Below are 24,632 nucleotides of genomic sequence, written 5' to 3'. Positions count from 1 at the left end.
TACCCGTTGACAAACAGTATCCATGCACAATCTGCTTTTAGGTGCCTCACTTTTAAATATTAACTGATATCCAAAGAATCAGACAAGGAAAGCTTTCTAAATCAAAGAATCATTTTAGCATACTTTCTGCCCCCTCCACCATTTTGTTTTTACCCCCAAAGTAAAATACCGCCTAGGGCTTAAAATGTAAACTTTAAGAGAATTCGTTCCAACGCTGGGATTATAAACATATGGGAGGATAAGTGTGTCCTGACAGCGGTACCCTCACTGATGCCCCAAACTGCATCTTGCCTACTAGGCCTGTAGTCAGTTATATCCAGAACTTCTGCTGCATAAAGCTGCATGGCTCCTCAGCAAGAACCCCGAGGCTTAGCACGCACAGAGCGCTGGAACCACACAGGTCTTTTATGTCAAGTTTTTTAGCTGTATATAAATGTTCTCCAATGCGATTGTACAAGGCCTTGACTTACCTCTAGAAATAACGAGGGCCCTGCGTCCCACCAGCTCGCAGGGCTTCAGGCCAGGATCCTCGGCGATGTTACCACGAAATAGGGGATGTGCCCGCCTCAGGCCTCCCCTGGCGAGCAAAGAGCTACACCTGGAGAGGCGCGGCGGCCGGCACCTTTGTGGAGCCGCCATTCTTCTCCGGAGACGATTAAGGGTTTTCTGATCCGAAGGAGCCACCGATTGTCAGGTAAACCCCCCAAAGTGTTTGTTCGTTTTCCCTATTTTAAACCTTGGTCTCTGTAGATTGTCCCTTTGACCCTTTGACCCCAGGCGCGATCAAGCACCTCCCATTTTGTTTTGCCGGGAGGTGGGGGTCTCTGGCCGAACAGGAAGGCAGGTCTGACTCCGCCGCAGCAGCGCCTAGAGTTTCTGGCCGTAATCGCAGGAATTTATCGGACAGCTTTCTACTGCTGTATTGAGATTCATTAGAAGTGTTTCTCTAGTCTGCCCCGGGGCCCGCGGGCGCTGGGACTGCCGGGCGGCGCGGATCGAGCGGGCGGGCGGCTGGCGGGTTTAGGGCCCAGACGCGGCGGCCGCAGGGCGCCAGGAGAGGAGCGCGCGGGCCCGCGGGCCGGGGGTTATTTCAGTCCGTGGGGAGGGCGGCCCGCGGCCTAGTCTGGCGTTAAGCGGCTTCTCCCGCCCCGGAGAGAGCGCCAAGAGCAGGCGGCTGGACACGGGATGCCCTCCTAAGCTCCAGGGAGTTCCCTTCCTCGGAGACCTGCAGAAGAGTGGGCGAACATGAAATCCAGTCCTGCCATCCAAGCCGCCATCGACCTCACCGCGGGGGCCCTTGGGGGCACAGCATGCGTCCTGACCGGGCAGCCCTTCGACACAATGAAAGTGAAGATGCAGACGTTCCCTGGCCTGTACAAGGGCCTCGCCGACTGTGGCCTGAAGACGTACTCCCAGGTGGGCTTGCGGGGCTTCTACAAAGGGACCGGCCCCGCGCTGATGGCCTACGTCGCCGAGAACTCAGTCCTCTTCATGTGCTACGGCTTCTGCCAACAGTTCGTGAGGAAAGTGGTTGGATTGGACAAGCAGGCGAAGCTGAATGATCTGCAGACTGCGGCCGCTGGTTCCGCCGCCTCTGCGTTTGCCGCGCTGGCCCTGTGCCCCACTGAGCTCGTGAAGTGCCGGCTGCAGACCATGCACGAACTGGAGATGTCAGGGAGGATAGCAAAAAGCCAAAATACAGTTTGGTCCGTCGTGAAGAGTATCCTTAGAAAGGATGGCCCCTTGGGCTTCTACCACGGACTCACGAGCACTCTATTTCAAGTAGTACCAGGCTATTTCTTCTTCTTCGGTGGCTATGAACTGAGCCGATCGTTTTTTGCCTCGGATGGATCAAAAGATGAACTAGGCCCTGTCCCCTTGATGTTAAGCGGTGGCATTTCTGGAATTTGCCTTTGGCTTGTCATATACCCAGTGGATTGTATCAAATCCAGAATTCAGGTTCTTTCCATGTCTGGAAAACAGGCAGGATTTATCAGAACTCTTTTAAGTGTTGTGAAAAACGAAGGAGCAGCGGCTTTATATTCTGGTCTGCAAGCTACTTTGATTCGAGCGTTCCCTGCCAATGCAGCACTATTTTTGACTTATGAATACAGCAGGAAGATGATGATGAGCCAGTTTGAAGCATGCTGAAGTGTCTTGGTGAATCTGGATCCAAGTACATGCCTTTGAGGACTATAATTTAACTCAGAGTTTCATGGAGCACTGGACCAGTGTGGTATTATCTTTGACTTCATGGGAACTTTGCTTTTGTCTTCCCTGCTTATATGCTAAATCTTAAGCTTTATGGAAGAACCTCTATTTTACATCATATAATTTCTGCCCATACTTGTATTGAAATGGAAAAGTTGCTGCTCTTGTGTTTGGTGAGATAATACAGGGCGAGTGGGTGGCCATATATGTACCTAATCTGAAAAGCTAAATATAGTTGTATCAGCGGGCTTTTGCATAAATCTACCCATGTACATGCAGTTTGTTTGCTTATATGTTGTGAGTGAAACACAGTTTGGTTTCCATGTTTAACCTCATGTCACCAGAGAAACAGAGTTAAACATGTTTCAAGATGGTTATAAATGATTACTTAACCCACTCAAGATGTAAGGTCTCCTTAAAAGTCTGCTTAACATGTGCACTATATTAGCCAATTAAAGTTTTTTAAAAGTTCTTGGTGCTTGAAAACGAAAATATCCATCTACATTTTTTTCATCTACAATGATTTATTTTATTTTTTATTGAGGTAATCTTGATTTATGGCATTATATTTCTATGTCTGTATACCCTACAATGTGCTCACCACCAAAAATTTATTTTTCATCTGTCACCATACAGTTGATCCCCTTTATCCACTTTGTCTCCCTCCTTTACCTACCCCCTCTGATAACCACTACTCTGTTCTCTGTAATGACATGTTTGTTTTATTTGGTTTTGGTTTGTTCATTTATTAGGGGTTTTGTTTGTTTATTATAGTTTTTCATATTCCAGATATGAGTGAAATCCTATAGTATTTATCTTTCTCTGTCTGACTTATTTCACTTAGCATAATACCCTCAAGGTCCCTCCATGTTGTCGCAAATGGCAAGATTTCATATTTTTTCTCATCTAGATTTTAAAAAAATATTTATTTATTTATTTGGCTGCACCGGGTCTTAGTTGCGGCATGCAGGATCTTTAGTTGCAGCATGCAGAATCTGTTTTATAGTCGTGGCATGCGGGATCTAGTTCCCTGGCCAGGGATCCAACCTGGGCTCCCTGCACTGGGAGCGTGGAGCCTTAGTCACTGGACCACCAGGGTGGTCTCTCTCATCTAGATTTTTAAGAGGAGAATATACCTGCATACTGATGTGTCTTCCACAGTCTCGAGTTAAAGTTTCAGAGTAGGCATCCTGGATTTTCCCAAGATGTTCTACTCTTAAAATAGTGCTATTCATCTTCAAAGTGGGATCATATTCCACACTCTTAGTTAGGTGTGGCCTAGAGCATTAGGCCTCTGGGAAGTAGCCTGGCCTTTGTACCAAATTTCCTTCCTCTCCTCTCCCAAAGAGCTTCCCCTCTGCTCTACTTTAGACTGAGGAAGGGGTGAGGGATGGGGCTGTGCTTCTGTGCTTGGATGAAGACCCATGTAGTTGACAACAGTTCTTAGCTTCCAGTCTCAGGGTCCTGGCCTGGGTAGGATTCCAGGATGTACTATTGGCCCATTTAGGGGTTGTTGATCCCCTCTGGATCGTTCACTGTCCTCTCTGCCTCCACCAGTCAGAAACCCTTCCAGGGAACAGAGAGTGCCAAAGCCATGAGAACTTTTTGTTCCCTGATGGTGATCAGGTGACGTTACCAGTGGATGAAGTCCTCTCCTCTCAAACAGAACTAGACAGAACTTAGTGCTTGCAGTCCACAGTGATTAATGTTAGGGCTGACCCATCCTGAAGTTTACCTGAGGGCTGATAACTCCTTGTCATTTTTTTACAGTGTTGGAAACTTGTAAATTTTGTACTGGCCATCTGTGAGTTTTATTGATGACTGTATATATGATGTGACTTTACAAAGCAATGAAACATAAGAAAAGCAACTTTATTAAACTATACCATATGTATGTATATAGGCACTGACAAAAACCAAAACCAAAAAAACAGTTCATCTGATCCCTACACACTTGTGCATCTGTTCTTTGGCCCTATAATGTAAGAGGGTCATTCTTACTAAAGTAAGCCTCATCATTCCATGATGATCCAAGACCAGCAGAGTCTCTCTCAGTAAGTGTTCTTAAGCAGCCTGAAAAGCTGAAAACAGGCAGGCTCCCAGTGTTAATGATCGTCCATAGCATGTGTGTCGATCACTGCTGGCGGGATGTACACCTGGTATGGAGTCACCAGTTTCCTTCAGCTTTTTTCTATATGTGAAACCTCTGAGGTAAGTCTAGCCATATTGCCAGAGGCAAGAGGGTCAGGGTGATGGATGTTGACAAATGGGGGTTGGGGCAGACATTTGGGGAGGGGATGCTCAGTGTCATCCCTGGTGTGCTCCAGAGCGATGGCTGGTCTTCCATTTGCTTTTTCTTTAAAAGAAAACCATTTTTTCTACTTTACTTCTAAGTTATTTATACATTTAAGTTATATATTACGTACGTTAAGTGGTCAGTAGCTACTTAGTGGGGCTTCATTCAAGCAGGTCTGGATTAAAGCAGAAAAGAGAACAGGAATGGCTTCTGCAGGAAGTGAACCTTTCAAAGTCTGAAGGCCCCCTGCTCAGTACCCATGAGCTCATCTCAATTAGCCCTATAGTCAACGGACCTTTTCACATGTTGTCCATTAAAGGTTTACCTAAATATCTTCAATAGGAATCATTTGAGGCAAGCAAGAGTGGGAGTAAGGAATTGAAACCTAAGTCAGAAGAATTGTTTTCCACTCTTTTTGCTTAATTCATGGTTCAATATTTAGATACAATTTGTACCACTTCAGATCTGTACTCAGACAAAAATATAGTAACTTGAAATATTGTGTTTAAAGAAATTTGAGTGGTCTATCATTAAAATTATTTACCTAAATAAAAATATTTATTGAATTCACACCATTTACAGTATACTATATTGAGCTCTGGGTATTCAGATATTAATGGTCTGGTTTCTGTTCTCAGGGATCTGGTGGTCTAGATGTTTGTTTTCAGTCACAAGAGCAATATTCTAGAATACAATTTAGAACAAAAAAATAGAATCCAAATTATGTGTGTATATGTGTGTGTGTGTATGTAAAATCAGTGATGTGTGTGTGTAAAATCTTTTCCTTAACTGTGTTTTTTTGTTTGTTTGTTTTGTTTTTTTTTTTTGCTGTACGCGGGCCTCTCACTGCTGTGGCCTCTCCCGTTGCGGAGCACAGGCTCCGGACACACAGGCTCCGCGGCCATGGCTCGCGGGCCCAGCCGCTCCGCGGCATGTGGGATCTTCCGGGATCGGGGCACGAACCCGTGTCCCCTGCATCGGCAGGCGGACTCTCAACCACTGCGCCACCAGGGAAGCCCTGTTTTTGTTTTTATATCGTGGTGTCTTTGTAGTCTTTAAATTAGTTTCATGGTATTTCTTTCTTTTTTCTTCCCCAGCTTTATTGAGATATAACTGACAAATAATATTGTGCATGTTTAAGGTGTACAATGTTATGATTTTATATATGTGTTTATTATGAAATGATTATTACAATAAGGTTAGTTAATGTCCATCACCTCACAGGTTACTATTTATTTATTTATTTAATTTGTGGTGAGATGGTATTTATTTCTAAAATTTATGTTGGTCAAATCCATATTTTTGATGCCTAGCCTTCTTTTATTTTTATTTATTTATTTATTTATTTTCAGTGGTATGCGGGCCTGTCACCATTTTGGCATCTCCCTCTGCGGAGCACAGGCTCTGGACGCTCAGGCTCAGCGGCCATGGCTCACGGGCCCAGCCGCTCCGCGGCATGTGGGATCTTCCCAGACCGGGGCACGAACCCGCGTCCCCTGCATTGGCAGGCGGACTCTCAACCACTGCGCCAGCAGGGAAGCCCCTAGCCTTATTTTAAACTTTACTTCCACATAGTATAATTTATCCCTCAACTTTTTAAAAATTATTTTTTATTGAACTATAGTTAATTTACAATATTGTGTTAGTTTCCAGTGTACAGCAAAGTGATTCAGTTATACATGTGTGTGTGTGTGTGTGTGTGTGTGTGTGTGTGTGTATGTATATATACTTTTTCAGGTTCTTTTCCATTATAGGTAATTACAAGATATTGAGTATAGTTACCTGTGCTAAACAGTAGGTCCTTGTTGTTTACCAATTTTATATATAGTAGTGTGTATATGTTAATCCCAAACTCTTAAGTTATCCCTCCCTCCCCCATTCCCCTTTGGTAGCCATAAGTCTTTGAGTCTATTTCTGTTTTGTAAATAAGTTCATTTGTATCATCTTTTTACATTCCACAAATAAGTGATATCATATATTTGTCTTTTTCTGTCTGACTTACTTCACTTAATATGATAAACTCTGAGTCCATCCATGTTGCTGCAAAAGGCATTATTTCATTCTTTTTTATGGCTGCATAATATTCCAGTGTGTGTGTGTGTGTGTGTGTGTGTGTGTGTGTGTGCGCTACATCTTCTTATCCATTCATCTGTTGATGGACATTTAGGTTGCTTCCATGTCTTGGCTATTATAAATAGTGCTACTATGAACTTGCATGTATCTTTTAAAATTAGAGTTTTCTCCGCTATCCCTCAATTTTTTTATTTTTATTTTTATTTATTTTTTTGGACATGGTGCAAAACTTGCAGGATCTTAGTTCCCGACCAGAGATTGAACCCAGGCCATGGCAGTGAAAGCACCAAGTCCTAACCACTGGACTGCCAGGGAACTCCCTGGTATCCCTCAACTTTCAAAAATCTTATAATACCCTTTGGTCTACTGTCAGGCCCAGATGGTATGCATCTTGCAATGCTATAGTGATACTGTAGCTAGAAATTCATTCTCTGTTCCAGCTTTCATGGGTTACCAATACCAAGCTACAGCAGTTAAGTATATGTAATATCTCAGAAGGACCATATCTGGCAGTGGAGTATCAAACCTGATCATTTTCTTGAATTAAACAAGAAAATGTCCCCAAGTTGTTGAACTTGGAAGAAAAGTAGGTTCTTTTCTTCTGGCCCATATCTCTAAGAAGGGGTGATAATTATTATCAGGAAGTTGTTGCGTGCATAAAACAGTCACAGGAGATTTTTTGCTCAAGCCATAAAGTACCCTCTGTTTGGAGCCTGCGTTTCCAACGTAAGCACCCTTTGAGCTTTGAAATTCCTGTTTTCAAAGTCTATGACTTTCTGGTCTCTCTGATCTCTCCAAATTCACGTGGAATGGCCCAGGAATCTCTGAGAGCCTTTTTAGAAAGTAAGTTATTTCCGTGTTGGAACTATCATCTAAGTCTGTGGTCCACCCTTTGAGCTCCATGGTTCACCATGTTTTCAGCGCCCTCCTAATGCCAGCACTTTTAAATACAGGCTCCTTTTGAATGGTGTAAACGATGTTTAAAAGGAGGACTAGGATCTTCCTGTGTCCCTATCTCTTGAAGGTTGGTGGAGTATCATCTGTTCTGATGCTCTGTTCATTGCCACAGATATAATGGCTTTTTCAAAACCACTTCAGAAAATTTGGTATTACTGGCTTTAGTCTGCACCTTGAGACAAAAAATTTCACAGGTGGGTAAGTACTTTTGTAGAAAATTGATGTCTGTTAACAATTCTACACATTCTGTGGGGGGAACAATTGTACTCAGAAGGAGTATTATTTCTGTTACAGGGAAGCCAGATAATTGTCTGTATAGTGAGAATTTCTACTCCAGCCTAAAGTAGTTTCACTGGGTCCTCCTCAATAACCAGCAGACTTTCATCGGGGCATCCCTCCACTTAATTTCTTTGCTCATTGATTTACAAATGGTTCTTTTGTCCATTCGGAGCAAAGACTCCTTTCTGCCTTTAGATGAATGGCAGAACCTTCAACCCGTGCTCTGAGTTCCCGATCTAGGTTGTTGGAGGTTTTGTCCACAAAAAGCCTTCTCTGTCTCCTTAGCACCAGACGTGGGAATCTACTTGGACTCAGGTGCCCACTTGCTCATGAAGAGGCCGTGCAGCAGGGTAAGTCTTCGGTTCTGAGTCCGGAGGCTGCCGCGGCGCCATTACTGTCTTTTGTAATGCATTAAGGATTTTAGGACACACTGCTTTTTATTTTTAATTCTCTGCTTCTATTTTTATGCTTGCCTCTCCACTTCTCTTTGCCGTCTGGAGTCAAAGCTGAACCACGTCGATAAGAGCTTTGCACTATATCCAGGAGTTTTTCCTCCAGGTTGATTCTGGTCTGTTACTCCGAAGAACTAGGCAGGAAGTCTCCTGGGTTTCAGGACTTTCACTCCTTGAGAGAAGGTCTAAAGGCTTGGTTGAGCTTAAACATTTTTGGCAAGAATACTTCATTGGTGATTCTGTGTGCTTTATATTCTCTCACATGTGCTGTTTTGTTTTATTTTTATACTGTTGGACCTCAAGTTCACAGAATTGGATTATGATAAACTGTCATCATTAGTCCATACCTGACCTGCATTGTGTATTTACTTACCTATCCAATATCATTTAGCTGTATATCTATATATGTAGTTATCTATCGAAATAGTAATAAGAATTTGTGAACACAGTACCTCCCCACAAATGCCAGGACCTTGGTAGTAATATACATCTAATCGTACAAGTGGTTCCTCCTACCAGTCCCTGGCCCCCAGCAAATGAAGGTAATTATCATCCTGAATTCTATGTGCATCATTCTTTGCTCCTTTGAATTTTTTTTTTGTATTATATGTTACTCCTACATATATATTTTTCTACTTGTTTTAAATTTTATAGTAAGGGTAAAATGCTGTATGTGATACTTTGGTACTTTTTTTCTCTAATATTTATTTTTAAAATCCAATAATCTTGTGTTCCTGTAATTCATTTATTTAGACTACTGTAAAACATTCCATTTTGTGAGTATGCCGTAGCTTATTCATTCAGTTGATAGGCATATGGATTGTTTCCTGATTTTTGCTCCTGTTGCCCACTGTCAATATAAACATTCTTACATATACCTCCTGATGCAAATGTGCAAGAATTTCTTTTGGGTATATAACTAGGAATAGAAATTTTGGAACTCGCAAGTATTTATCTAGGAGTAATCGTTATATTTAATAGTTAATATTCAACTATTTTGCAAAGTAGTTGTACTGATTTTTACACGCACTTGCAATATATAGGCCAGAATCTCCTGTATCCACATGCTTTCCAACACTTGGCATTGTCAGGCTTTTAAATTTTTGTCAAACAAAAAAATCTACCTTATCTTGGTTTTGATCTATATTTTTCTAATTACAGCAAAAGAACATCTCTTTGTGCATCTATTGGTTATATGTTTCTTCTGTGAAATGTTTGTTCATGTCTTTTACCATTTTTCTATTGTTATTTTTATTTATATTGGTTTGTAGGAGTTCTTTATATATCCTTGATATTAATTCTTTGTCAGAGTATATATGTGAGTATCCTCTCCTGGTTTGTACCTTTTCCCATCTTTAAGATGTCTCTTGATGAATGAAGTGTCTTGATTTTATTACAAATGTATTACTCTTTTATTCTATGGTCAGTGTCTTTTTTTTTTTTTTGGTAAGATGTTGGGGGTGGAAGTTTATTAATTAATTAATTAATTTTTGCTGTGTTGGGTCTTCGTTTCTGTGCGAGGGCTTTCTCTAGTTGTGGCAAGTGGGGGCCACTCTTCATCGAGGTGCACGGGCCTCTCACTATCGCGGCCTCTCTTGTTGTGGAGCACAGGCTCCAGACGCGCAGGCTCAGTAGTTGTGGCTCACGGGCCTAGTTGCTCTGCGGCATGTGGGATCCTCCCAGACCAGGGCTCAAACCCGTGTCCCCTGCATTAGCAGACAGATTCTCAACCGCTGCACCACCAGGGAAGCGCTGGTCAGTGTCTTTTTAAAGAAATTATTTCTACCCCAAGGTCTAAAATCCATTTACCTGTATTTTCCACTAAGAGCTTGAACGCTGTTTTGGGTTTTGTTTTTGTTTTTGACATATGAGTCTTAGAACCATTTGAAGTTGATTTTTAAATTAAGACCCAATTTAATCCTTTTCTGTATGGATAACCATTTTTAATTGAACATTTCATCTTTTCTCATTGATCTGTATTATGGACTGAATGTTTGTGCCCTACCCCCTACCCTAGTTCATATATTGAAGCCCTAGCCCCCACTGTGATGGTGTTAGGAGGAGGGGCCTTTGGGCACTAATTAGGTTTAGATAAAGTCATGAGGGTGGAGCCCATGATGGGATTAGTGTCTTTATAAGAAGAGGAAGAAATATCAGAAATATCAGAGCTTCTTTCCGCCATGTATACATACATGGTGTATGTATACATACATGGTGTATATATACGTACATGGTGAGGAGGCTGCAGCCTATAAGCCAGGAAGAAGGCCATCATTAAGAAACCAACTGCTACATAGAGAATGGATTTGAGGACACAGGGAGGGGGAAGGGTAAGCTGGGACGAAGTGAGAGAGTGGGATACACATATATACACTACCAAATGTAAAATAGATAGCTAGTGGGAAGCAGCCACATAGCACAGGGAGATCAGCTCAGTGCTTTGTGTCCACCTAGAGGGGTGAGATAAGGAGGGTGGGAGGGAGGGAGACGCAAGAGGGAAGAGATATGGGGATATATGTATATGTATAGCTGATTCACTTTGTTATAAAGCAGAAACTAACACACCATTGTAAAGCAATTATACTCCAATAAAGATGTTAAAAAAAAACCAAACAGAAACCAACTGCTGGCACCTTGGTCTTTGACTTCCTAGCCTCCAGAACTATGCGAAATAAATATCTGTTGTTTAAGCCACCAGTCTATGGTATTTTGTTAGAGGAGCCTGAGCAGACTAAGACATTCTGAATTGCCATCTCTGTAATGTTCAAACATTCCATATATATATAAGTCTATTTTTGAGCTCCCTAATCTATTACATTTGCCAAATTTTCTGCCTGTGCACCAATAGCAGACTATCTTGATTAATATAGCTTTATAACAAGTCAATAATAAATCAGGCAAATTTTTAATCCTACTTTTTTTCTTAAGAAGTTTCCTAGCTCTTATTTTATTCTTTCATATGAATTTTAAAGTAATGTTGTAATGTTTAAAGTAATGTTGTCCTGGGGGAGAAGAGAATTGATAACTTTAAAACATTGAATCTTCCAATTCAGGAACATCATATATATATTTCTCCATTTATATGAGTCATCTTAGTGTCTCTTCACAAAGGCATATGGTTTCTCCGTAGAGGCCTTATACTTTATTAGTTAGACTTATTCCTAGCTACTTGATTTTTATTATTATTATAAATTCTATCTTTATTTAAAATGTCAATTTCTGTTTACTGGTTTATAAAATAAATTGATTTTATATTGATTTTTCAAATTCGGCAACTTTACTAAACTCATTAATTATAATATTTTATCTGTAGGTACTTTTGGATTTTCTTTGTACTCCTTAATATCATCTACAAATAATAACAACTTTGCTTTTTACTCTGCAGTCTACATAACTTGTATTTCTTTGCCTTATCATGCTGGCCAAAAGTTCCAGTACAATATCAAATAAATGTAATAGTGGGCATTTGTGTCTTGTTTCTGATCTCAGAGGAAAGCTGTGAACATTTCACAATTAATGTGTTTTGCTGTACATGTTTTCATATCATTTAAAGATTAAGGAAGTTTTATTTCTAATTTAAGGAGTTTTTCCCCCCATTATAAACAGAATTTTATCCAATCCTTTTTCTGTGTCTCTAAAAATTATTGTATGATTTTTTCTCTTTTACTTTATGTCAGTGAGTGATATTGGCTTTTAATTTTCCTTTCTTGATATCAGGGTTATGCAAAATATTTTAAGGGCGTGTTCTCCCTTTTTTTCTATTCTATGGTAGTGTTTGTATAAGATTGGAATTATTTCTTCCTTGAATTTTTGGTACTACTCACAGCGCCTTTCTTTCTTCCTTTGTTTTTTAAAGGTTTTTCTAATTAACTTGAAAAGTAGTTTAAGTGGGTAAGCAGCAGGGTACCTTGTATAATGCTAGACAGTTGCAGTATGGGAAGAAATGGACCGGGCCCCTGAGATGAAATTGGGGTGGTCCTCCACATCTGGCGAGTGGGGACAGCGGCTCTCAGTGGAACCCAGGCAGCGCCAGTTGTGACCCGACTGTGCGTTTGGTTTCAACCGGCGTCGTCCGCGAGTTCTGCACTGGGATACTTTACACTAGTGAGAATGTTAACCAGCCATATTGGCTCAATAAATAGCTTCAGTAAGGAGTGAATTTCCTTCTAGAAATCAGTGCCTATTTTTCCTGGAAACTCCATTTTCAATAGTCCGGTTCCATCTGAAGTCAAGCTGTTGTCATTGCTGTCATTCCATGATGTTTTCTCCCGTGACATCTGCAGGTCAGATGAACCACTTTTTTGATTTAGAGATACTTACGTCCTTTGTGTTAAAGTTATTTTGAAGGAGTTGACTTGCTGGATGGCTCTATTCTTTTTCCTCCAGGAAGAAGGGGAGAAATGTACTTGGAAGCAATGTATGTTTATATCAATTTGCAAATTCCTGTACATAGAGATACATTTTTTAAGTGTGAATGTAACAACATACTGTGAATTCCATCTTGGTTACAAATGAGACTCCTTTAGTCAGTTACCCAAATAAAATCAGTTCTTAAAAAAAAACAAAAAGAAAAAATCTTTATGGTTTAGTGGCTCCGATGATACCAAGCCCACGTTAAGCAGCTCTTATGACATGATGATCATTTGATGTCCCATAGTCAGCCACTCAGTCTCTACTAGGGCTCAGGAGCCTGACAGTGTCTACTTACAAGGACACAGAAATTATCTGCTATAGAAGGCATGGATCTGCACTATAAGATTTGCACTATAATCATCCTACTGTGGCTTGCTGGAAACTCCACACAGCATCCTTAGCCACTACTGGCATTTTTAGCAACATCAGATTGACTAGATCACATCAGATTGGCTAGTATTATAGTTTCAACCTGCCACGTATCTTTTTCTTACTCCAGGCCCTGCTCAAACCTGGCAGCATTTTGAGTTCCAAATATGGTATATGCTGCCTCTAAAATCCAGAGAGGTCCCCAAAGACAGTGCCTCTCTTTTAGTGGTAAGAGATGCAAGAGATAACTTGTGTTTTACCTTGGGGGGGGATTTCCTGGCATGCCCCAGACCCCTAGAATCATCACTGATGGGGCAGGCCCCTGAATCTTCATGGGGCTAATCTTTTACTCTTTGACATGCATGTGTCCTGCTAGGCCATCTAGGGTCCTTTTCAGTTACTGCTCATTAGGCCCAATTAGCATGATGTCATCAATATGGTAGTCTAACATTATGTTCTGTAGAATGTTCAATGTTGAGGTCTTTGTGGAGTATGTTACAAAAGTAAGGGAAAGAGTTAACATAGCTCTGGGGCAAGACAGTGAATATATTTTGCTGCCCTGTTATGAGAAGATGAACTGCTTTTGATTTTATTCACTGGTGGAGTTTAAGATGAACGCATTCACCAGAAAAATAGCCACCTACCAAGTGCTAAAGGTTATACTAATCTACTCCAGTAAAGATAACCACTGGTATGGCAGCTGTAATTGGAGCTGCCAGTTGATTAAGCAAATTGCAGTCCATTGTCATCACTATGATCCATCCAGTTTTTGCAGGGGGTGAACAGGTGAATTAAATGAGGATATGAGGAGACTATCACCTCTGCATACTTTAACTTTTAGAATGTAGTGCTAATCTCTGAAATTAGGATGCAGTGTTACTTATTTACTATCTTGGCTAGGGAAAGGGAAATTTCAGGTTTTCCACTATAATGTTTCTTACCCTACCAGTCAGGGAACAAATGAAAGGGTTTGACATTGAAAGTTTCTAAGACCATCCCCAGGTTTGGTGATTTGCTAGAAAGACTCATGAGACTCAGCATATAGTCAGACTCATGACTGTGAGTATGTAAAATGATACAGTAAAAGGATACAAAGAAAAATCAGCAAAGGGAAAAGGTGCATTGGACAAAATCTGGAGGAAAGTAGATAGAAATTTCTAAGAGTCCTCTTCCCTTGGATTCACACAGAATGTGCTTCATTCTTCTAGCATCAGATTGAAACAACACGTATGAAGTGTTGTCTACCAGCGAAGCTTACCTGAAATCCAGCGGTTTTATTGGGTGCTGGACACATGGGCATTCCCTGCCTAGCATAAACTACATTGTTTGTGTATACAGTTTAGGCACAGTAAATGACCTTTATCAGTTATGAAATGTTGGGGACAGTCTCCAAATCCAAGTCCCAGATGCCAACAAAGGGCCAACCTTGCAAGCAGGCCTTTCTAAGGATAGGAGTCTCAGGCCTGCTATGGTAACTCTTTCCTGCACAGCCCATCCCCTTGGCCCTTGGCCAAGGTGTCTTTACAACAAGATTATCATCAGTAGGACCCCATGTAGCAGGGTGAGACCAACATACAATATTGGCCTCAGTTATGCCCTCCATGGGTCCTAGATTTGGCCAGTTAAACAAATCCCACTAACCGTAAAGGCCTACTTTAGAAAGCCAGGTATCTTCCTGCTTAAGTTTTTGTTGTAACCTTTTCACCTGACCCAAGGCATCAAGTCAGGCACAGCACAACTCTGGCTAGGAAGTTGAAGCTGACACAAATGCCTTGTAGGGCTGAGGCAGTGTCATGATAGCAGGGTACACATGGAAGAAATACAGTCCCAGAGGGCACATGTAGTACCTCTAGAAACAGAGAGTTTACATTGTTAGGGCACCCCAAGCAGGACATACATTAGTTAGGCAGTACTGGTTAACAGAGACTTCAAGATGGCCTCTAACCATGGGGCCTCCTACTCCAGGATTCTCAGTTCAGTCCAAATAATTCAGTTCAGTTTTTGGTTTCAAAGGGGCTTCCCGAGGCAGTCGGTTCCAAACAGTTTTGCTTGTGCATGACATCACTTTATCCACCTCTCAGGTGTGGACAGCATCTGGAAGTGTTCTGCATGGAAAGTGCAAGAGCTGGAGCCATTCTCTGCTGCCTCATAGTCAGCACTGTCAGGTGTGATTGTGGGCTCAGCAGTCCATTTGAATCCAGAATGCTCATAGCAGCTTGGAAAAGCAGCACGGGGAGTTTTCCTTCAAGAAGAGAGGGAAGCTTCCAGGAAGAGTTCTGAAAAACAAACATCGTTAATGTCCTCCCCACTCTCTGTGCCTCCCCGGGCTGTTTTCTTCATTGTTAAAAAATCAATGTGTCCCATTCAGCAATTATAACTTTATATTTTTTTAGTCATCCTCTACTCTTACCCAGATCTTTTGTCTGAAAGGGTCGTATGCAAGACAAAAGCATTTTCACAGAAACAATTTTTTATATAATTTTTACCATAAAGTCATATCATGTTAAGGAATTTATCATAATGATATGCTGAATTTTCAAAGGTTTTCGAAATGGATTTACACAGATCAGTCTCTTTCTGGGGATAGTTGCATTTAACAGTCAAATTGCCTTAATAAGATGTGTGTACTAGGTAAAAGGTGAGGGAAATAGAGTCACACTATCAGTTCATTGATGCAAATTGCAACCAATCTAGAAATCTGAACACAAGTCAATAGCAGTGGAACATACCCCATTGGGGGTCCAGAGCCTGATCTGTCAGGAATGGGTGGAGGGGGTTGTAGTTGCTGTGATGTGCCTTCCCCCAACTTGCAGCTTTCCACAGTACTCACAAGTTAGAAATGCAACCAGTCTCTGTATATCTCTACCAGAAATATAGAGCCAGGGCTTCCCTGGTGGCGCAGTGGTTGAGAGTCCGCCTGCCGATGCAGGGGACACAGGTTCGTGCCCCGGTCTGGGAAGATCCCACATGCCGCAGAGCGGCTGGGCCCAGGAGCCTGCGCGTCCGGAGCCTGTGCTCCGCAGTGGGAGAGGCCACAACAGTGAGAGGCCCGCATACCGCAAAAAAAAAAAAAAAGAAAGAAAAATATAGAGCCAGTCAGCACCTCAATTACAGATGGCCCCATCAGAAAATAAGCCTTTCTTGTGGGCATCTGTAAGTGGTCCAGATGGTCCAGCCAGCATCCATGTTTTCTCTTTTTAGGGCCCCACAAGGGGGTTTCCTAAATCTGCAACAGGCACAGCATCTGTGTTCCCTTTATTGAGCCTGTGGCTGCTTTCAGTTTAGCACAGCTCATGCTATAACTGAAATGGTGCTTAGAAGACAGTATCAGATTTTCCCTTAGAGTCAGATATAGGCGATTAGGATCTGTGAGTTCAGAATGCCAAGAAAGCCAGTGGTAAGGGACAGTGGAAATGCTCCCCAAATCCAAGTTCCCAGATAACAGCCAAGGGCCAACCTTGCAAGCAGGGCCTTGTAAGGGTAGAGTATTAAGCCTGCTACATTAATTCTTTTCTGCACAGGCTTCTTCCAGCTGATGAGTATATCTATCCCAATTATACACTGAGGGACCTAGGAAATAATCACATGGTAGGTCTGTGGATACTTTGGACCCACTTTGAGATGGATTTGGGCCTAAATTCCATTCATCTCTTCATCTCTATAAGCCTGTATTATAACTGAAGGACCATTATGGTGTTTTAGGTCACCTCTTATCAGAGTCTGCTCAGGAACTATATTTCACCTTCCTTGAGAAGTCTGGATAATCCACTTTCCCAAGTGCAGTTACCCAGGCAAACAGCTGCAGATCTCTTTAGGAAAGGATAGAAGGAACACTTAGAGTCTTTAGCTGCAGTGGCATTGCCCTTCCTTAAAGAGGGTCATCCTCCCCTTCTAACAGGCTCTGGTATGTGATCTGACACATCTAAAAACAGGGTGAGGGACTGCAATTGTCCATTGCAGTAGCTGTATACCAGCTCTCAAATATCTTTATTAAACAAGTCAAGCAACATTTTATTTGGCTGTCTATCTTTCTCACTCCCAGGAACACCATGGTTTATTAGGCATAGCCACAATCCCTATGTGTAAAAACACCTTGGTTGCCATGATGGTCTCGCTGCTGCTGCAGTAGTTAAATCTACTTTGCCACTAATTATGTGAAGCCATTTGGTCTCTGTTGTTCTGAAATCTCATTATCCTCATTCATGCCAGAGAGCTCAGTTCCTTGCCAGCATCAATACCACAAACCCTGGTCTATAGGGGATAGCTACCCACTGAGCTTTACAAAAATGTCAGTATTTTCCTCACTAGAAGCCTCACTTCTGGGCCATCTTAGGGAACATAATTGTTGGGTTCTCAGGGGTTATACAGTAAACCCATTCTAACATTCCCACCTCTCCAAGCCTTCTGATATTCTCCTCCATACTAGGTCCAAGGATAGTTCATATCTCTACTACATTTATTAGCCATTAATTGTGTCTAATCTTCAAAAAGCCTTTGACCTTTCTGGCCAAAGTATTAGGATCTGGTCCAGGTATCCTTGCCAGAAGCTTAAATCCCAAGTCATGGGAAAGTTCTCCATGTTATTTAATTCTACCAAATCTAGGCTTCTATTCTGTACCCTGGTCCAATACCCTCAAAATCCACTCTCACATTTTCCCCGTATCCTGCTGGTATGTATTGGTCAGGCTTTGCAACTCTTTCTGTGAAAGTTATCTCCCCCAGAATGGAGAGTATACTTTTCCATAGGTTATAGCCTAAAACGAATGCGGATTAGAGGGACAGATGTGGAGAAGAACAAGTGTCACTTTGTAAAGCACCTGCCTCATAAGTTTGTTGTATGATTTCCAGGAAAGGGGATACTGCTTTCCTCTGGCAAGTAGTAAAAGTCTGCTTATGTTGGCCAGGAGGAGTCAGAGGGTCAAGGGCTTTAAGATTTTCATGTTCATTTACCAGCAAATACTGGTATAGTTGGGGAAAGGGCTATTTATATCTTATGGATAGAACTATGCCTGGCACATAGTAAGCATTATGTAATGTTTTTAAAGTAAAAAGCCACATAATTGACCTTCTTTTCAATTTCAGTATTAATATTCACAACGGCAATGTTGAACATTTAGTGAGCATTCATATGAGGCACATATATCTACATACTCTGTACTCCATTCTGAGAGAGTTCCGTAAACATATCTCTCACCCAGTGTGATATTGTGATTTATAATAGGAAATATATATTTGATCTTTGTCCTCGGTTTCTGATACGGCTCTTAAAACCCTTGGAATTTTCTAAGTGAAGTGAAGAGAGCAATAAAGGTGTCTCTTGTTATGTTATGTTAATGAGGTGACTTTTGGACCAGCACCTAAGGATGGGATGCTGGTTGCCAGGAGAACCAAACATGTAATTAGAGGGTTAGAACTTTCAGTCCTTCCCCTGACATCTGGGGAGGAGAGAGGGACTGGAGATTAAGTTTAATCACCAATGACCAATGATTTAATCAACCATGCCTATGTAATGAAGCCTCCAGAAAAACCCAAAAGGACAGGGTTCAGAGAGCTTCTCAGTTGGTGAACACATGGATATTTGGGGAGAGTGGCACATTAGGAGGGCATGGGAGCTCTGTGCCCCTTTCCCCATACCCTGCACTACGCATCTCTTCCATCTGGCTGTTCCTGAGTTATACCCTTTTATAATAAACTGGTAATTTAGTAAGTAAAATGTTTCTCTGAGTTCTGCGCCACTCTAGCAAATTAATCAAACCCAAGCTTTGTGGGAACCTCTGATTTCCAGTCGGTCAGAAGTACAGGTCAGAAGCAACCTGGGCTTGCCACTGGTGTTTGGAGTCTGAGAAGGGAATCTTGGGACCCTCCAACCTGTAGCCAGTTGGTCAGAAGCACTGGTAACAACCTAGGCTCGCAATTGGCATCTGCAGTTGGGGTGGTGGGGGGAGTCTTGTGGGACTGAGTTCTCAACTTGTGGAATCAGATGCCATCTCAGGGGAGATAGTGTGAGAACTGAGTTGAATTGTAGAATACCCAGCTGGTGTCAGAGCATTGCTTGTTGGAGGTGTGGAAGAAAACCCCCTTTCCTCACATTGAAATTGGGTGCTCAGAACACAAGAGTTGGCGTCAGTGACGTGGGATTTGCTAGATTAGCCCTGGCTCACGGAAACATATAGTTTGGGAAGAGAAAGGATGAAAGGGCACGGGATGAAGAACCTCTGAATCCTGGGCCACATGGTCACCCATGGTATGGAGCAGCAGCTTGCTGTAGTCAGTTACTAAAGGTAAAAGTTACCAGTGGAATCCAAATCCTGGGGAATGGAATCACTGGGTGTATAAGGAAGTGCAAAATAATAAGAAGGATGCTAAACATACAATCCCTTGGTTATTGTTATCTGTAATAGCTAAACTAAAAGTAAAAGAGAATGCTGGGTTAGACCTTGATGCTGGTCCAAACTCAGATTTCAGTGAGTCTGAGCTTGGGCCACTAGCCTCAAAGCTGCCCCCACGGTAAAAAAATGTGCAGGGACAACAGAAAGTCCTCTAAGATCTCTGGTCACAAAGAAGGTAATCAACATGGGGTGGGTGGGAGGGGGAGAGGACAAAACCAAGAAACTCCTGAAGCCAGGGGTTGTAGTGTGAAGGAATTGTTTCATTTTGTAGATCAGTATCATCAGCTTCCTGAAGAACCTTTACTGAAATGAATCATAACTAATGTGAGGGCTGTGTCTTTGGTTTTGAGTGCTGCAGAGTGGAAGAGCATGTTTGGGTTGATACAGGCCCCACAGCTCGCTATGGAAAAATCACAGACGACTATATGTGATTCAGATACACAAGAGATTATTCCTGAGGGAACAGCCAGCCTGATGGACTAGATAAAAGCCACTGCAAGGTCTGTTTACCCTGCAGTGTTTGTCTTCCCCTATGAATGCCAAGTGGAAAACTTCAGATGAAATAGCTGATACGCTTCATATGCAAACCCTGTGGTACTGGCTTTATGATGAGTAGGATATTCACCCGCTGAATATACCTGTTACCAATGTCACGGTAAATTCTGAGGTTAAAGGGGCCCTTTCACATGGGCATCCCATATAATCCTATTGTTGCCAAATCAAAAAAGCGTTCAGAGCTTCCCTGGTGGTGCAGTGGTTAAGAATCTGCCTGCTAATGCAGGGAACACGGGTTCGAGCCCTGGTCTGGGAGGATCCCACATGCCGCGGAGCAACTAAGCCTGTGCACCACAACTACTGAGCCTGGGCTCTAGAGCCCATGAGCCACAACTACTGAAGCCCACACGCGTAGAGCCCGTGCTCCGCAACAAAAGAAGCCACCGCAATGAGTAGCCCGTGCACCCCAACGAAGAGTAGCCCCGACACGCCACAACTAGAGTCCATGCGCAGCAACAAAGACCCAATGCAGCCAAAAATAAATTAAAAAAAAACAAGGTTCAGGAAGCATCAAATTTGCTATCTTAGCTTCCCCTCACTGGGTCTTACAGATGTTAATAAAAACATTAAGTTAATTAACTAGAGAATGGGGAGAGGTCAAGGGGGCAGTCACAGGACTCTTCCCAAGGAGGTAGAAATTTTTAAACGGTTATTAAGTAATAAGATGAGGGACTTCCCTGGTGATCCACTGGTTAAGACCCCGTGCTCCGAATGAAGGGTGCCCGGGTTCGATCTCTGGTCAGGGAACTAGATCCCGTATGCCACAACGAAGATCCCACCTGCTGCACCTAAGACCTGGTGCGGCTAAATAAATAAATAAATTATAAATAGGTAAATAAATAAATATTTTTTAAAAAGCAATAAGATGAATGAAGTGAATATCGATAGGAGCAAAACAAAGAGAAAACAGAAAGGGGAGTCACAGGACTCATTCCACAAGAGTAGAAATCCTTAGATGGTTATTTAAAAAATGCAGTGAATACAATGGACATTGATTGGGTTAAAACAAAGATTTAATACTGCACTACCTAAGGTTGGGTGGGCCAAAGGACCCCGCTCCCCCCTTTGATCTCTCAACATTGAAGGACGCCAAACAGGTCCACTCTATTTACTCCTGTTTGGAGAAATTTTAAAAGGCAGAAGGCAGACATTACAATGAGAAACCTGACTGGAATTTGCATGGGAGAGTGGGCAGGCAGATTTATAAGGTAAAGATTGAAAAAAGGGCCAGGGTCACTTGGCTCAACCCCTCACTGGGTAGCCAAAGACTTTTGCACTGGAGTGGGTAAAATGGTCAGGGGCTGGAGAAGAGAAGTTTCCAGGACTCAACTGTGGTACCAAAGCCCACTGGTGAAACCCAATTAGATTAAGATTAGATTAGATTAAGATTACCTAAAAAAGGTAATGGTTGATAGGATTATGAAAGTTAGAATTATGTAAAGAAGTGTGGGGCTTCCTTGGTGGCGCAGTGGTTAAGAATCGGCCTGCCAATGCAGGGGACACGGGTTCAAGCCCTGGTCAGGGAAGATCCCACATGCCGCGGAGCAACTAATCCCGTGCACCGCAACTACTAAGCCTGCACTCTGGAGTCCGCGATCCACAAGTACTGAAGCCTGTGAGCCCAGAGCCTGGGCTGCTCAACGAGAAGCCACCGCAATGAGAAACCCGTGCACCGCAACGAAGAGTAGCCACCGCTCGCCACAACTAGAGAAAGCCCGCGTGCAGCAACGAAGGCCCAATGCAGCCAAAAATAAAATAAATAAATTAAAAAAAGAAGTGTGTCAACTTTTCCTGAATGTTTTATGGGAATGCATATTATGAAGGGTGAGGGAACCCTTTGCCTACCTAGTATTGTAAAATCAAAACCTGTGGATGCTATACACTACCGAATGTAAAATAGTTGTCTGGTGGGAAGCAGCAGCATAGCACAGGGAGATGGGCTTGGTGCTTTGCGATGACCTAGCGGGGTGGGATAGGGAGGATGGGAGGGAGGCTCAAGAGGGAGGGGATATGGGGACATGTGTATGCATATGGCTGATTCACTTTGTTGTGCAACAGAAACTAACACGGTATTGTGAAGCAATTATACTCCAATAAAGTTCTATTAAAAAAAAAACCTGTGGATGAAGTCCTAATAGAGGCTACAGTTAGGAACATATGAGTTGTTAGACTTACAGTAAAAGTTTGTAGGAGAATCGGTATGTTTGAACTTACTAGAGAATGGACTTGAGGATATGGGGAGGGGGAAGGGTAAGCTGTGACAAAGTGAGAGAGCGGCGTGGACATATATACACTACCAAATGGAAAACATATAGCTAGTGGGAAGCAGCCGCATAGCACAGGGAGATCAGCTCGGTGCTTTGTGACCACCTAGAGGGGTGGGATAGGGAGGGTGGGAGGGAGGGAGACGCAAGAGGGAAGAGATATGGGAATATATGTATATGTATAACTGATTCACTTTGTTATAAAGCAGAAACTAACACACCATTGTAAAGCAATTATACTCCAATAAAGATGTTAAAAAACAAAACAAAACAAGAACAGGCTTTATGTGAAGTGCTTGTGTCTTTTTTACCAGATTGTATTTGGGAGATGGACACTGAATCTGACTGCGGAACATTTCCCCTACCTAGTATTGTCAAACAGGAGGTATGTAAATCCACCTTTCAAGCAATATTAAATGGGAACCAGTAAGATTGCCTGAGCCATACAGTGTAGAATGGAAGCTGGAGTGCTGGTGGGGACAAATTCTCTGTGCAATAGCCCTATGTGGGGCATATACTAGGGCTTATGGCTAGAGCCTGTGAATGCTTCCCAGAGATGACTACTGGGACTTTGGACAAGAGGATTTCCACTTGAGGGGTGTTTACTCCCTTGGAGTAAAAAAAGACACAAGCACTTCCCATAAAGCCCCATAAAGAGCCCTTGCCTGGCTGACAGAGCTGCTTGGTTTGTACATTCCAAGGTGAATGGACAACATCCTGTTTGGAAGGCCATCACTCTGATGGAAGGAGGTAAAAACAAATCAGCTTGGTGGGCTGAATTGCATGCTGTTTACTCACCAGTGATGGAAGGATTGAACAGTGGAAAAAAGCCATTATGTTTGGCTTTTTACTGACTCATGCACAGTGGCCAAAATGATTGGAATCGACAAGAAGATACACCTGTGTGTTTGCTTGAGGTGGCCAAGTGGGTCCATGAGGTTGAGGGTTTGCAGCAATGCAGAGATGGGCTGAACCTAAACATATTCCTCTTGTACCCTCTGAGGCATAAAATGCCAGTAAGAACTGTTTCATCTGTCAACAAAATACACAGAGAATGCAGATAGCTGTGTGACCAACTTCCTGGCAGGAAAGCCCTTGAACACAGCTGGCTGTTACTGGTAGCCCTATGGGGCTACAAATGGGTCATGATAGGAGTAGACACTGATTCTGGTCTGGGCTTCGCTTACCTGGTGGTAAATGCAAATGCTCAGAATATTGTGAGAGAATTGGAAGATATTGCACCAATTTGATAGCTATCATTTCTTCAGACCAATGACCTCACTTTACAGCCCATAATGTCCAACAATGGGCAGAGAGATATCCTCCTCAGAGTCATATTCTGATAGAGAATTGGAACAGGCAATTAAAACACTGATTGTCTAAAACAGGGGGAGATAAAAGCACGAAGGGCTGGTTTACACACATTCATGAGAATGTGCTCACACTCAACATGAGCAGGGCTAAAGGAGTGTCCTCACTGAATAGATTTCTCTTGTTTTCCTGGTGGATCTGGGGCAGAAGGGTTGGGGAAGGTGCTGGTGTACTTTCTTCTTCATATAACCTCATCTTTTTTTTTTCTCCTACTTGTTGCGTTGGTCATAGGACCAGGGCTGCAATTACAAGGACAGGAAACATGAATGAATTCCTAAGCAAGGAACTATAACTATGTTTTTAACCTTATGTCAGAATTCCCAAGGGCCTAATGGGGCAGGATGTACCTTCACACCATCTGGCAAAATTGGGATTAACAGTGAATGCCACTATATTGCCTGGTGGTAAAGATAGCCCACTAGTTCTGCAACTATGTACCTTACTCTATGGGAACAGAGTGGACAGAGGAAGAAACACTTGCTAGAGTGTATTGCAGTCTGCAATCTACACCAGCATAGTGGCTGAACCTAATGTCCCTTCCAAAGGTAGAAAAGTTTGGGATAAAATGGAAAGAAGAAAAAATAGTAGCTGTTGGTAAAGGAATGATAAATGGGTTATGTAATGAGGGAAATTCAATATTACATTAACACCTCGGAAGAGGCTCAGAGCAAGAGATGATACCCAGACTTTCTTGTTACCAACCCTCTAATCTTATTCCCTTTTATCCCATGGCATATAGGCCAAACCATTAGCCACCACTCATGAATAAATGCTGTTATGGACTGAATTGTGTCCTTGCTGAAAAAGATATATCGGCATCCTAAACCCCAGTACCTCAGAATGTAACTTCATTTGGAGATAGGGTCTTAACAGAGGTAATCAAGTTAAAACAAGGTCATTAGGATGGGTCTTAATCCAGGATGGTTGACGTCCTTATAAAAAGGGGAAATTTAAACAAAGAGACAGACACACATAGAGGGAAGTCCATGTGAAGAGAAGGAGA

At 42.4% G+C, this 24,632-nt stretch overlaps 1 pseudogene; it reads left to right on the top strand.

Annotated features, from left to right (window-relative positions):
• The first annotated feature begins 1,245 nt into the window (after positions 1-1,245).
• On the top strand, positions 1,246-2,108 carry LOC132485487 (mitochondrial ornithine transporter 2-like; annotated as a pseudogene).
• The last annotated feature ends 22,524 nt before the right edge of the window (positions 2,109-24,632 follow it).

The sequence above is a fragment of the Mesoplodon densirostris genome, chromosome 3 (genome assembly GCF_025265405.1).
Source record: "Mesoplodon densirostris isolate mMesDen1 chromosome 3, mMesDen1 primary haplotype, whole genome shotgun sequence".
In the NCBI taxonomy this organism is placed as follows: Eukaryota; Metazoa; Chordata; class Mammalia; order Artiodactyla; family Ziphiidae; genus Mesoplodon; species Mesoplodon densirostris.
Note: the sequence above shows the minus strand (reverse complement) of the source record. Positions and strands in the feature narration are given on the sequence as shown.